Raw genomic sequence first — 14675 nt, 5'->3', positions numbered from 1 at the left:
TGGGATAGAATGGGATAGGGTGGCTTGAAATAGAATAGAAGTGGAATGCTTGCCTAATGTGTCTTATCAGCTTTACCTCTTGACACACATACACTTACCATGTAAAGTGCAGGAAGCATCAACTGTTTCATTCACAACTTTGTCCAACTCGTCTAACCTTAATTCGAATATTCGCTCTGGTGACGACCAGCCCTTAATATATAATTTCAACTTTTTGACCTCATTTCCGACAGCCAAGCAGACAATAGTGAAATTCTTCTTTCTAAATATTGTGGTATATTCATCGACAAGCCTCGTTTGATTTTCGGCAGATTCGTGTGCGCTGCTGGTTAGCAACAAAATAACGTCTTCTACGTCCGGACGGAAGTTTTTAGGACTTGTCTTGTTAAACGGCTATGAAAAAATTGAATAGTAAACTTGTATGATCATTTGATTGTTTAAAAGTACGTAGTAATTGAGTAAATGATTATATATTTGTGCCAACGGGCACATGACATTGAATGTTTCACGCAGTTAGGGTTGTTCTGTGTATATTCTCAGCCAGCTACTCTGAAATGATGACGTCAAAGGACGTCACGGCAAAAAGTGAGTTATCATCAGGGTTTTCACAACTTATTTGCATATGGCTGTCCTGAGCAAAGACAAAAAAGAGAAACAAAGAACTTTTGAAAATAATGCATAACATATCCTATTAACACAGATCCCTCCCTTCCTTGTGGTTGTCAATTGCAAGGAAATTCCCATCCATTTTGGAAGCCTGGTTATATTATATGAAATGATATCTGATTTTTTTTGAGGTTCTGGCTTCTTATTGGCTAATTTTCTTTCTCAGATCAGCTGGTTACATAAATTACAAATAAATAACCTAATTATTTGCTATTCATACTATCATAGACTGGGGTAGGTTTATCTAGGTTGTTTACGCTTTACAGTATTAACGTGCCGACCTCACCTGGTAATTGTGGAGTCCTTTGTAATATCACGGTTTAACAACTTTTCTCGATAACACGATCGAATATGAGCAAAGATTAAAAACACCCTTGTATAAATGTTACATTGGTAAAACAGTTTAGGCCTACTTACATTTTTTGCCATACTTTTGAACGCCGTATTGCCGCTCGGATTATTTTCAAAGTCAATTCTATCCAGCCACTGCATCAACAATGTTTTGTTCTTAATTTTGCCAACCTCCAATAATTCTCTAGTTCGGTTGTCGCTTGAGAAGGAAGCGAAACCAAGATGAGTGCCTTGTTCTTCCACGCGCAGCTTTTCACTTTTGATAAATTTCTTCAGAAACTCTTTCACATCAGCGATGTACGCAGAGTTAACATAATTCGAAATGTCCCAGAGAACAAGGATATCTTTTTTACAGTCTAGAACAAAATAGAATACAACTGTTCAGTGCCATGCAATTTGTCACCCACGAAATGAAAGCATTCATGATCATAAAAATAGACAAACTTTAAACGTAGATTACAGTCAGTAATGTAAAAAAACGCCGTGCTTACATATTGCATCGCTATATCTTTTAAAATATCCTGTCCAGTCAGAATATTATTGTTAGAATATTATCAAAGTACTACTTTTTTTCGATATACTTATAAATGAGTAAAAGATGTTTAATGAGTAAAAGTTTATGCTCAAATAATTTAATTAAATGCAAAACTGAATTAAATGCGAAATTTGGGGAATTTTTAAAGCATGGAGACCCCCATGCACAACCGGAGAAGCCGCTGTAAATTGTCGTTAAAGTCGAGGCCAAAATTTGTCTGCATGCATGGCTTATGGCATCATGCTGGTTCTCGCCTCGGTAAAGATTACCGCATACATACTGATATTTTTAAATTTGCTTTGGTGCGGCTTTTTTATTGATAAGTATTGTGTGTAAATGTTTTAGTCTTTTTTTCACGATTTAGAAGCGACGAAAACGAAAGATGAATTTACACTAAATACTTTTTCAATTATACTACCGCTCCCAGGCTCACGCCTATAGCTATATAGCACAGGAAGCTGGCTGAAAGCGTATAGCGTCTATGTAAATGTCTATATAATGATATATCGCATGCGACTAGTAATCAGAAGTTATCTTCAGAAAGGAGACAACTTGAAAAGTACGCAATACGAACTAAACTACGAACTTGTGAATGATTGAAATGGAAACGTTTCAGAAGGATTGGTGAATCAGATGAAATTGTACTTGATAGTAATGTAACGTAAATAAATATATTTCTGAAAGTGATAATGATCTTTGCAGTTTACCTCTTTTATTTCCATTTCTCTTAGCTATTTCTTCTTTTCCTAAACATTGAATACAAAACTCGTTAATCGCGTGGATAAGATATCCCTGCCCCCTCCCTTTTTCTGGCGCAATGATAACAACAAGATATCCAGATAAATGCATGATCTCTCGCTGTGTTCTGGTCTTTTTCTTTCACTATTCGTCACCGCTAGAAGTGCTATACACGTAGGATTACACTTACCACTGGAATTGCAAGAACGAACATAGACTAAGATAGTACATGAAACTGTCTTTCCTCCATACAGTGTAAAGTTATACTTGATGTTATTTAAACCGGCAGGAAACCGCTGCGGTGATTTTACGTTTGGTTCCACTTTGTAAAGATTAATCTGGAATTTATGCGAGCAAGTTATCATCGGCTTCACCCATGACACTGGGTCTGACATTCTGCTCTTCGTAATACGGTCTATTCTTCGCTCTTGAAAATGACAAACGCAATTGCCTCCTAATGACAGAACATGGAAGGTTTTAGCCGGAACCTGTCCACCATGTACGCAATATATATAACATTTTGAACCAGGTATACCATGCATGCAGTGCTACTTTTATCAAAAAAGGGAATACCTCCACTCTTAACATATTTTTGCGCAGCTGAAACTGAAGATTGATTTTACGTCAAGTAATTGTTGAACATACAATCTTACATTTAAAAGACTGCCACGATGTAGGGAGGAGCACTTGGCGCCATCAAGAATTGTTTCGACCACTGACCTATACTAGATAGTACATATATAACCGGAAGTATAACTGAACAGTTCGCAAGCGTCGCACTCATTTCCCACTTGCAAAAATTTCCTAATATGCGTGATGAAAAAGCAATCACGTCAGTACGCTTCTTTTTGGGTTGATAGGCAGCCAGCCAATTGGACCAAATAACTTTGCTATATAATAACTACGTTTAATGTTCCAATGAAAACGTTATATCGTCGCTATATACTGAACTTTGGGATCAAAATATAAACAATGATATGGATCTTACCAACAATAGGACACAACTTTATGTAGTTTTCGTATCTCTCTTCAAGATACTCCGCTGTCCTCTTACAACAATGTGACATATTGATAATATCTTCATTTAAACACTCTTTCTCCCATTGCTCTCTGTCTTCAACAAATTCAGACCATCCATTTGTACAAAATTTTGAATCTTCGTTTCCAAAAACGAGGTTTGCAGCAAAGTAAAACATTATAACTGTCTGCAAAACTTCTTTACAGTTGCCGAATATGATTGCCTTTCGTTCGTTTCGTTCATTCCCCATTCTGTGAAGATGTAGATCCTTCAATGCAGCTAGATGTATAGAATGTAAAAAAAATATGCCGGACAAGACGAAATAAAAAACATTCGCTTTTCTTATGGTCTTTCGCGGTTTATTTTCTTGTCGTCTTTGTACGTATTTTTTTGCGCGAGTGACTCTCGAGTGAGCGCAGCAAACGAATTAACGAACGATAATAATGCCTACTAATTAGAGGGGGTGAAACACTGAATGCAATCTATTATGTCTTCCAATTCTTTTTCGCTAAATCTATCCTCGAGAAATATATCGAAAGCGGAGAATTAGAGCCTACCTCTAAATTGTGGTCGCACTACTCAGGAACTACCTTTATATTGTCTGTGTTCTTTAATTGAATCAGCTGGAAATCAAATGCAACTGGATGTATGTGACATTTTGATAATACATGATAAGAATCTTAATTTCAAAAATTCCAAACTCCAATTGACTGAATTATAGCTAATTTCTAGCCTGATTAATAAAATCAATAATCGATTTCAAAAGAGATTGATCATACAGAATATGAATATGCGAGTATGTATATTCCAAATTGTCGCGCTTCTTATGCCGCTGTAGAAAATTAAAATACGCCAACAATACATTCAAGTTAGAGGAGAGCGACACTGAAGGACAGGGCACTTGATTAATGGATTGTCATTGTTAGGTAAAGGCTGCTGTCCATTGTCGCGTTTTTTGCATGTACGTACACGCACGTAGAAGCTTAAAACCTTGTAAGTTGTTGTAAAGTTTAGTTTTATTTCATAAGTATCGTTAAAATGATTTTAAACTTTTATGTGCGTATACGTATTTACAAAAAACTCGATAGTGGAAAGAAGCCTAAGTAAATGGCGCTTGTTGAGTACTTTGACACGCACGCAATCCTCAATACAATTGTCCGACATACTAGTTGCATGTAATACATGAACATCAAGGTTAAGAGATAACTAAACACTAAATGTACCGCATTTATATTTACTATTATTATTAGTAGTATATATTATTATCATTATTATTGATAATATTTTTGTATTTTATATTCAGTTTTGATGTTTAGAGATATATTATGCAAACTTCTCTTCCAAATTGTTCCTCGACAACCTCGCACCGAAGGTTTTTGATCGATGATTTTGGTCTCTTTGGATCAAACAAGCTGCATGCAAACATATGCAACTGGATGATATTTTAATAATAAACGTTTTACATATAAACACGTTTGGGGGTACTGTTGCTGCAACAATTTCATGTTGATTTTATACACACGCAAAAAAAAACGTCTACGGCGGAATAGTTGTTCTGTTAATTTGCTATCCGGATGATCCAATGGACTTGTTACTCGTGCGCACATAACCTCATGTTATATAATATTATCAAAATTATATTTAACCAGGATACCAACACCACCGGCCAAAGTGTGTTTCAGTAGGGTCCTGCTTGATACACTGAGTCGCTTCACTACTATAATAATTTAAACGTAACTTCTATCATATTCAATTTAAAGTAATTATACAATACCACATGGCAACATATAAAAATAAGTGTTCTGCGTTTTCTTAGAATCATATAGACATATAGACACATACAAATGCATTAAAAAGGACAAGGACAACGACGTGGACATGGATATAGACAAACAACAACATATTTAGACATGCAATTAACAATAGTTATATATAGTGTGTGAGTCAATGTCATTTCAGGAGCGACTTAAAATGACTCAGACACAGAGAGTTAGAGTTTCCGATGGAATCGTTCAAGTCGTAAAATAGAAAAGTTAGCGAAGATTGGTAGACTCAGGCGGCAAACAAAAGTTTATTAAGATTTTAATTGGAAGCTCAAATTTGAGAAACACTAACATTCAGTTACACTTTTTATATAAATACCTGTGTAGCAATCTTGAAAATAAACTTTCGAAGCTTTAGATTTTAGCAAATGAAAATTAATATGCTAAGGTCTTCCTGTCAAACGAAGAAAGACTGCTTTTAAAGAATTGAGACCAAGCTTCCCAGCTGTTCTCTCGTGTCGTCTCCTTAGTTTGATGTGTTAAATGAGTGGTATGACGTTGTGATATTGGTAAGGCAGAGCTATGTGGGGCCACACGGATGACTGCTTCGCTTTTCATTTCCAGGCGTGTTCTTTCCCATAAAACAATCAAAATCAGCTGTAAACTCATAGGCTTTAGACAAAGGCATAAGTGCGGTGAACAATGGAACTAAGTTCGACATTCAATCGATCGATCCTTTCCAAATTTTCTTAATATATAATAGCGACATTACAAAATAAACATTTCTGTTGAGCGATGAAACATGAATTTATCCTTTGACCAATCAAGTTTGACTTTGTAATTGGAGCAATTTTAGTTGATCAATTAAACAGGAATTCACGTGTTTAGGGTCAAGATTACATTTCACGAACTCAGCGTGCACGTAAGACAAGACGCAATAGATACACAATCATTATAATATAATAAATATAATATAATAACTACAATGAAACACGCAATTTGATTGGTTCGCAGGCGGCAGTATGAGACAATCCTGCACGGACTGACCGTCGTTTCATTGTAGTTATTTTATAAAGAAAATACTAAATGGTTTTTCGTGCAGGATTGCGTGATCCTGCACGTGGGAAATTCCGAGACTTTCGGAAAAAGTATCACATCACATGTTTGTCATAAGTTTAACATTAATTTTAAAACAAAAATCAAGTTCAATGCAAAGCCTACTCCAGGCCGAGGCTCAAATTTTAATAGGCCGAATTCAAATAAAGAAGTTAGAAAACTATCAACTCAACTTATATTGTAGCACTACCACTCACGTAACAGAAAATTTGGTCGAATCGACAGTTCACTACAAGGTGATTTGAATAGTTGGGTTATTAGCTGTTTAAAATATTTTTACCGCCGCCATGCGCTTTTAAATTGTGAAATCAAGCCGGTTTAAATTGTAAAAATTTATTGCTGAATTCACGCCACCTTTGAATAAATTCACACGATATTTTGTTGCCTTTTGTTTTCACGGGAATTACAGAGAAATTCTTAAAAATTTTTAATAATATTTTATTAAAAAGCAATGGTTACTGCTAAGGGCCGGCACTTGCCATGATTTTTCACATGACCAGAAATTAAATACAACATGGCGCGAGTCATAAAAATCATAGAAAGCCCAGACAAATGAGTCGGTATGCTAATAATATAGTCAAATGCTATACAACTAGTGACGTAACTTACCTAATAATATAGTAAGTTACGTCACTAGTTGTATAGTCAAATGGCCGACTCATTTGTCTGGGCTTCCTATGATAAAAATTGCATATTTAATTAGTCTTGTTCGCACAGTCAAAACGCGAGAAATATATTACACGACTTACCACCTGTCCATCCGTCTGCAATATTCTCTTACCAAATTGGTATAATGTTTTCCACTAATCTCGGTTGATAGGAGAGTGTTCAAACAATAACAAGGAGGCAAAAAAAGCCGTATTTTGAATCGGCAAACTGTACGACAACAAGCAGTGATATTTGCCATATTTATTTACATCTTGCGAGCTGCATGACATTTTCAGGTTTATAAAATTGCCATATTACAACCGTATTCATGCTTGAACAACACATGATCAACCCGAGTTTGAATGCATAAGCACTACCGTATGTTGGGATAATATCACAATAAACACTCGTTGTTCCGCGGTCAGCTGTACCATTTTCTCTCGAAGCAATAACAATTAACAAGGCTAATTTGAATTTAATCATATTCACAATTTAGATTTTTTGTATTTAGAATTTATAAGTTACATTAAATCCCCACGGGCTAAAATTCGTGAACACGGCATTCAAATTTTAACAATGAGTGATTTCAATGGTATTCGTTTTTTTTAGACACCCTGTACAGGGTGAGTAAAAAAAAAACTGACACCTTTGAAATTCAAATTAGCTGCAATATGTCTGTAATCGGCTGTAATGTGACAGAAGTTGCATAAAATATCTCACGGGTATACGAAGCAATTCAAATAAGTGAACCCATTAATTAACTTGAACATAAAGTTTGTTCCCTTTGGAAGTTAAAATGCATTCTAAGCTCTGTAATAAAAAAGAACGTGGAATTAGTTCAATTGGTTTAAACACTTTCGCAATAATTAACCACGTCTTGTTGATTGTACACAATGGGAATTGTCAAATTCCAGCCATAAGTTTGCGGCTAATTTGAATTTCAAAGGTGTCAGTTTTTTTTTACTCACCCTGTATAGTACTTGCAATGACGCGCGAAATGTGATATAGTATACACACAATTTGTCCTCTATCCTAACACGTAACACGAAGGGATCTGGTTCTCTAACCATGACACTTAATATTTTACAAACACGCACAACTTCCATATTCTGACATAGGTCTCTTTTAATTGATAATTGAGGTGTATTAGCTTGTTTTCAATTATTACATGCAGCCTGAGAAGAAACGAGAAACAAACACAGGGTAAATGCATCCCTTATGGTGTTCATATTTGAAGTTTCGATTAAAAATTTAACACTTAAGAAAAGTAAAAAAACAACTCGGTATGCATGGCAAACAGTGGTGGAACCTGGCGCCTTCGGAAGCTATTCCCCCCAGAAATTAATGTGAGGCTTAGCCCCCCCCCCCCCCGCAAAATAACATATGAAGGATTTTCACAGAGAGTAAAAACTACAAATAAAACATTAAATAAGAACTTATTTTGTGTTATATAACAACAGCAAGAATTCAAGCAATTTCATTGGTCGAGAGCCATGATCTTAAAAGGACAGACGCACGGAATGACGTCACAGATAATTTTAACGAATTTGATCAGTCGTCTCTTGTTTTATTTTGTATTTTAGCACTTGTCTTAAGCTAGCCAAAAGCTGGCTGGAGTTAACGAGGTGTCCGCCATCTGGTCTTATAATTAGATGTAATAAAATGACGTCACAACCAGAGAAAAATTATAAATGTGCGCAGATCTTTTTATTACAGGTGGATGGTCCTGTGTAGCAAGCATTCGAGTGAATTTAAGAAATGATCGATGAATTAGTATTTAACATCACCCACAAGGCACGAGAAGCGCTGAATAAAAATCATAAATTTACCCTGCTTGTAATATCATGCATAACCAAGGACATACATGCATATCAAAGAAGGCGGAATGTGCCATTATTATTGCTATGGTAAAAACAGGTAAATTTTTGAAAATATGATATCTTACGAAATATATATTAATGAATAAAACATGACTTTTTTAGTCAACCGTTCTTAGTTTTTTAAGTAAATATCTTTTTCAGGAGGTGAACCGACAGTATTATTAAGATTGGTGCAACAGTAAAAGTCCGGTAAGTTATAAACATAAAACACCAATTACATTCGCACAAAAATTATCACTGTTTTACAACAATGACGCTGTGCGCGCGCATTCCTTGGGGTACTAAAATAATTAAAATAGCAACGTTTTGATTTTGGCGGGATTTAGTACCCCAAGGAATGCGCGCACAGCATCACGGGATTTAGTAAAAATAGTGAATAGGTATATAGAAAATCTTTTAACAAAAGTGCCTTCCACAATATGGACTCCAAGCTTAACTTCGCGAAATTGCAGCTGTTACATAGGATTTTTTTTCAATTTTTAAATCCCAAGGCTTCCTAGAGGTTTTAATTAAACTGGAACAAAACTCACTATCTTAAATGAATTTCTTTGTCTCCGGCCACGAACAATAGCTACATCACCAACAGTCTCTGACATAAAAGGACTATAGGCTTAAATATGAATGCAATTAAACTTTTTAAATACACATGTATTTATATTTAAAGGTATTATACATCTTTCAAACGAAAACTTAAACTAACTGCAGTGGTGACTTAACCTTAAAATCAAGAGTTACAATGCGCGCTGATTAGTGCAAATTTGCAAGCCAATACATAAACTTGCAATATGAGGCAAATTAGCATACACAGCTAAGCAAAGATCACAATTTAAATTTCCAAAGGGTCCTCTTTTCAAATACCCGAACTTATAAGACGATTGTAATGTTCCTACAAAGGATATTATCGATGTTCGTACAAAGCATATTTTATAAATCGTATTTAAAACACCAGATGGCGTTGGTCAATTATCATTGTCTAATTCAATTATGTTTACACAACAACTGGTTATTATGTAAAAGTGAACTTTCACTCAAACCTTGTTAACACTACGAACTTTACTGAGCCAGGCCCTGGACATGTGAAAATAGCCACGTTTACACTAGAGGCCTAGATGTGGTAAAGTTGTAATACTAGTATTGATCATACTATTAAGTTGAAAAGATTAAACCACATAAAAAGACTAGGTAAAACCATTTACATTACAAAAATCGTGCTCCAGGTCAGGTCCAGGACTGGTTGATGATTACATGGGAAAACCTGGCCAAAGTGCGTTTAAATTATGACGTGAGCTTTTGCAAGTGCCAAATTAAAATACGGTTAACAGTCACCAGTAATTGCCTCTATAAAAACTAACATGCCACCCAAATTAGCGGACTACGATTCGTGAACATTGGCAAGAGCCCAATATCCCATACAAAGACAGAGATACGCAAGTAAATTAAATTATATGAAATCATTAAGACAAAATAACCTTATACCTGACAAGAAGCGACAGTCACTTCAATCCAACTAAAAAGTACTAAAAGCTATCATAAAGAAAATTATCATATGTGGGCGAGAAAAGATCTGTGAGTTGCGCAGCAATTTCTGCCTATCACAAGCTAGTCTAATGCGACACTACAACATACATTACAAAGGCAAGGTTAAATTGATTTTAAGGGCAAAGTTCTCCAAAGGTGACAACGATCTCTCCACGGCAACATTTCTTGTTATAGGGATTGTAGTATTCTGTGACACAGCATTTGAAGTCAGATTTCTTCCTGTGAACTTCACCACAACAGCAAACATGAGTCATTTGATTATAATCCGTTCGACCACAATCCTTTCCTGAAAGATAACAATATATAATGATGATATAAAGTGCATCGAGGTTGATTTGCTGAAGACTTCCTGGAATGATATCCTGGAAATGTGGAAGTGATTAAATAAATCAAACTTAGATTCTATTTTGGTTTTCTTTCAACCGTGAAGCTAACACATTTCCCAGATTCCAAGACAATGTAATAAGCATTTACCTGTAACATGAATTTCCACATGACATAGTATATCAGTACTATATAAACTGGCATTGCGCGTATACTTGTACATCAGAGTGTGTTCACCAACACAGAACCATCCAGTGGTATTTTGGGGATTATCTGGGCTTGCTGTGGTCTGACAAGAGGGAACAGGTTTCGACCAACTCACCAACACCTTTGTCTCACCTGTTCGTACTTCTGCTTTCACTATTTGGGTCCCAGGACATGTGCATACTGCAATAAAGATGTCTCGCATTACCTAATTTTAGTGTGCAGTGATAACCAATTTGTGCAGTGATAAAAGTACAATGTTCAGTTACAAATTGAGAAATGTTCAGTGACAAATTGAGAAATGTTTAGTGATAAAATGAGAAATGTGCTGTGATAAATGATATTTTCTCAACAGACCTCACTCTTCTGAGATGGGTTAATCAGTAACTGTCGCCCAAAATGCTGGAAATCAACGCAGAGGGACTCAAAAATACAAAGAATTCTTTGTGAGAGATCCTGCAGACCCCCTACAATTACCCAATCTTAATTTTTTAATATTCCCCTCCCCTCCATTACACTATTTTGATTATATGTGCAGTGATAAAAAATTCTTAAAATTAGCTGATTAATTGTGTTTTTTTTGTGATGAGTGTGATCTCTACAAACTGTATCAAATTAAGAAGTTAGCACAGAGTAAATGTCTTCTGATATTATTCACACGTATTGTTAGGGAATTCTTTTGGTATGGGTAGGTTGTTATATAGTCTTAGAGACCCCCCCCCTCTCCCCAGACACGATCCTGGGAAACGATACTTTTGCTAATGGAGTGTATATATGTTTTTAGACATCATTTCAAAAATGGGTCGCGCACAACAGGGCTTCAGGAAAGTTTTTGTCCTCAATGGGTGAGCTGTAAAACATGTAAGGCTCCGTTTACATGAGACCTGAACGAAGATCAAGATTTTCCACAAGTCTAAATACGGCCGATACGAATTCCGAGATTCACCCCATCTTCGTAACTCCTGTACTGCAGGCTATTTTTTCAAGATGGCGCCTTTAAATACCGTATCACTGCTCGTTTTGCAATATCATTATGCCATTGCTATTGCAGCGTGTTCTACTGGGGCCTGGGCCGATGTTATCTTCATCTTATTTTCAACCAAGCAATTCCTAATGTCAAATTGAACTTAATTTCATTCGAAATCAACTCGCTTATATACTGATGCTTTGAATAGTGGAATTAATAGTAAATTTAAACTAATATCACGAAAAGAAGCCATTGGGTTTCTATCGTTTTTTATGCATATCTCCAAGTGAAAAAATCAATCCCAGTTCCATTAAACCTACACTGTTGAGCACAATTAAAGTTTGACACTTGTAATATATTGCATACTTTGCAAGCTTCTAGCTATTTCGGGGTTTACCTAAGGCGTTGAACTGACTGTATATACATAATAGACCATGCGGGGTTACCAAAAAAGCTTGCGGGGTTACCATGCGGGGTTACCATGCGGGGTTACCATGCGGGGATACCACGCGGGGTTACCATGCGGGGTATAATAACTGTATTTTTCCTTTCTAAGAGCACCAGGGGCCGGTTTTATTAAGCCCGTTTAGGTGGTCTAGCTTAAACGGTGGATAAGTCAAAATTAAATAACATGCACTCTTACATCTCTCTTGAATGAGTCAACTTGAATATTATGTAATGAGTATGTAGCTGTAAACAGTATCTTTGTATTAAACTGAAAAACATTTAGTTCTTTGTTGAATAAAACGGCAGACTTGCTTTCTTTTTTGAAGTTATCCATCGTTTAAGCTAAACGAGCTTGATACAACTGATTCCTCGAAAATTTCTGTCAAGTTTCGTTTCTTTGGGCCGCAGGTTTCTATTGTTTTTTAATGCGCATATCTCCAAGCCAAAAATTCGATTAAGTTCCATTACACCTACACCGTTGAACACAATTAAAGTTTAAGCGTGACACTCGTATACTCTGCACGCATGTATTTCGGGGTTTATGTTAAGGCGTTTAAAGACCCGTTCACATGCATGCATTTACGATTTTTGCTGCGATTTTTACGCGATTTTGTGAACGAGTAACTAGTTGCGAATTCCCTGATTTATAAGAACCCTTATTTGAATGTCATGCAGTGACTAATTCACTGATTTGTGTCTATAAAAAAAAGAAAATAACACATAAAATCGCAGCGAAACCTGAGAGCAGATTCGTGGTAACGAAACTCACTACGCGACATGAATTTTTCCATTAGTATTCTTCTGTTAACAAAAGATGAGACGCCAAAGGTGAGTTTACGACATCCGTGAGAGCAAAAAAAAATATTAAAAATTGGTATTATATTCCTAATAAAACGAATAAGCAAATTTTCAATTTTCGCAAAAATTAGATAATTTATTCTTTCCTTTGAGCCAGCAGAAATTGTAGCTAACACACACCCAACTTCATACAAAATGTTTGATTACTGGCGATAGAAATCAAAGTCCTTGACCCTTACTTTGGGTACGTGATTAACGGCATTAAAGTTCACAATCCTGATGAAAAGTAACACAGACAATTGCACAGAAAAGTCCGAGTTAACGGACGCTAGTAGATTTTGCTCATAGAGCCACCTTAACATGTTTTTTTTTCCATCTTTACCTTTTGAAACACATTCTACTCCAGCGTCTCGGACATGACTGAAATAATTTTCTCCCCAACCACTATGAGGACAACTTATCAAATTCTGCTCCATTCCTTTGCATCCAACCCCGCATAACCATATGCGTCCAGAACCATGAGGAACCTGACCTCCCTGAAGAGCTCTAACAGCATCTTGATAACCAAGTTGACGACACACAACTCTAGCATCTTTAAAATCCCATCCATAATCACAGATTGTTCCCCATTGTCCGTTGAAGAACACTTCAACACGTCCTGTTCCATTTTTACTTAAAGATCCTTGTAACCGCAGCGTTATATTAGCTGGAATATTTAAAATATCTAAATAAAGCTTGTGTGAGTCATTGCGACATCAATTTTTTTTTAACTCTTTTACGGACTCGAGGTTTCTACCATTTTCCGTACGTTCTGTTTACGCAAGGTTATCTTAGCAAGTATTTACCCTATGAATACTCAGAAGGTTTCATTTGAAAGCTTAAAGTATCATATTTCATCTGATGTATTTGTTTTTGCAATTCATAACTATCCCCGTCCGGATTGAACATAATCCCAAAATTACATGCGACCGCATCGTTAAAATTTGCGAAGAACAGCCACACGTTTGGCTGAAAATCAATAAAATACATCGTCTGAATGATTTTTACCGGTAAAATCGATTTCCGGGGCATCTGGTTTCCTAGGATACACATATCAAAACATACAGCCCGAAAGACGCCCGAAGGAGATTTCCGCCCGACCGAGTGTTTGTGCAAATTCCCACATTTAAGGAAAAATATGTAATCTGGCGTATGATATTTAGTACAAAAATAGAGCATTTTTATTAAAAATCTCTTTGAATACAATTTTGACACAAATGATAGCGATATTATCTTTATTGAACGACGTTTCGATGCTAAAACGTGCATCATTTTCAAGTTATGATAATTACATTTAAATTGCGTTGATTTTAAACGGTTCATGTCACGTTAGTATATATTGCGCGAGCATGCTTAAGATCATGTAGACTTGCTACAAGTCGACTCTTTAAACCCACACGCGAGCTTGAAAAATAAATTATATTAATTACATAAATCAGATTTAATTTAAATTGATGAGATGTGCTTTGTAGATGAGACCATAGAAATCCTGGTCAACAAAGCATTCCATAATGAATGGTTCAACAAGACATATCACCTTCAGCTTGAAAGATCGGAACTCAATCACTTGTTGAACTTGGCCGTGAAGAATCAACTTTTTCAGTTAGATGGTAGACTGTACCAACAAGTAGACGGCGTTGCT

This window comes from Dendronephthya gigantea, unplaced genomic scaffold, assembly GCF_004324835.1.
Source record: "Dendronephthya gigantea isolate DGI-Jeju-01 unplaced genomic scaffold, DenGig_1.0 000103F, whole genome shotgun sequence".
NCBI lineage: Eukaryota > Metazoa > Cnidaria > Anthozoa > Malacalcyonacea > Nephtheidae > Dendronephthya > Dendronephthya gigantea.
Note: the sequence above shows the minus strand (reverse complement) of the source record.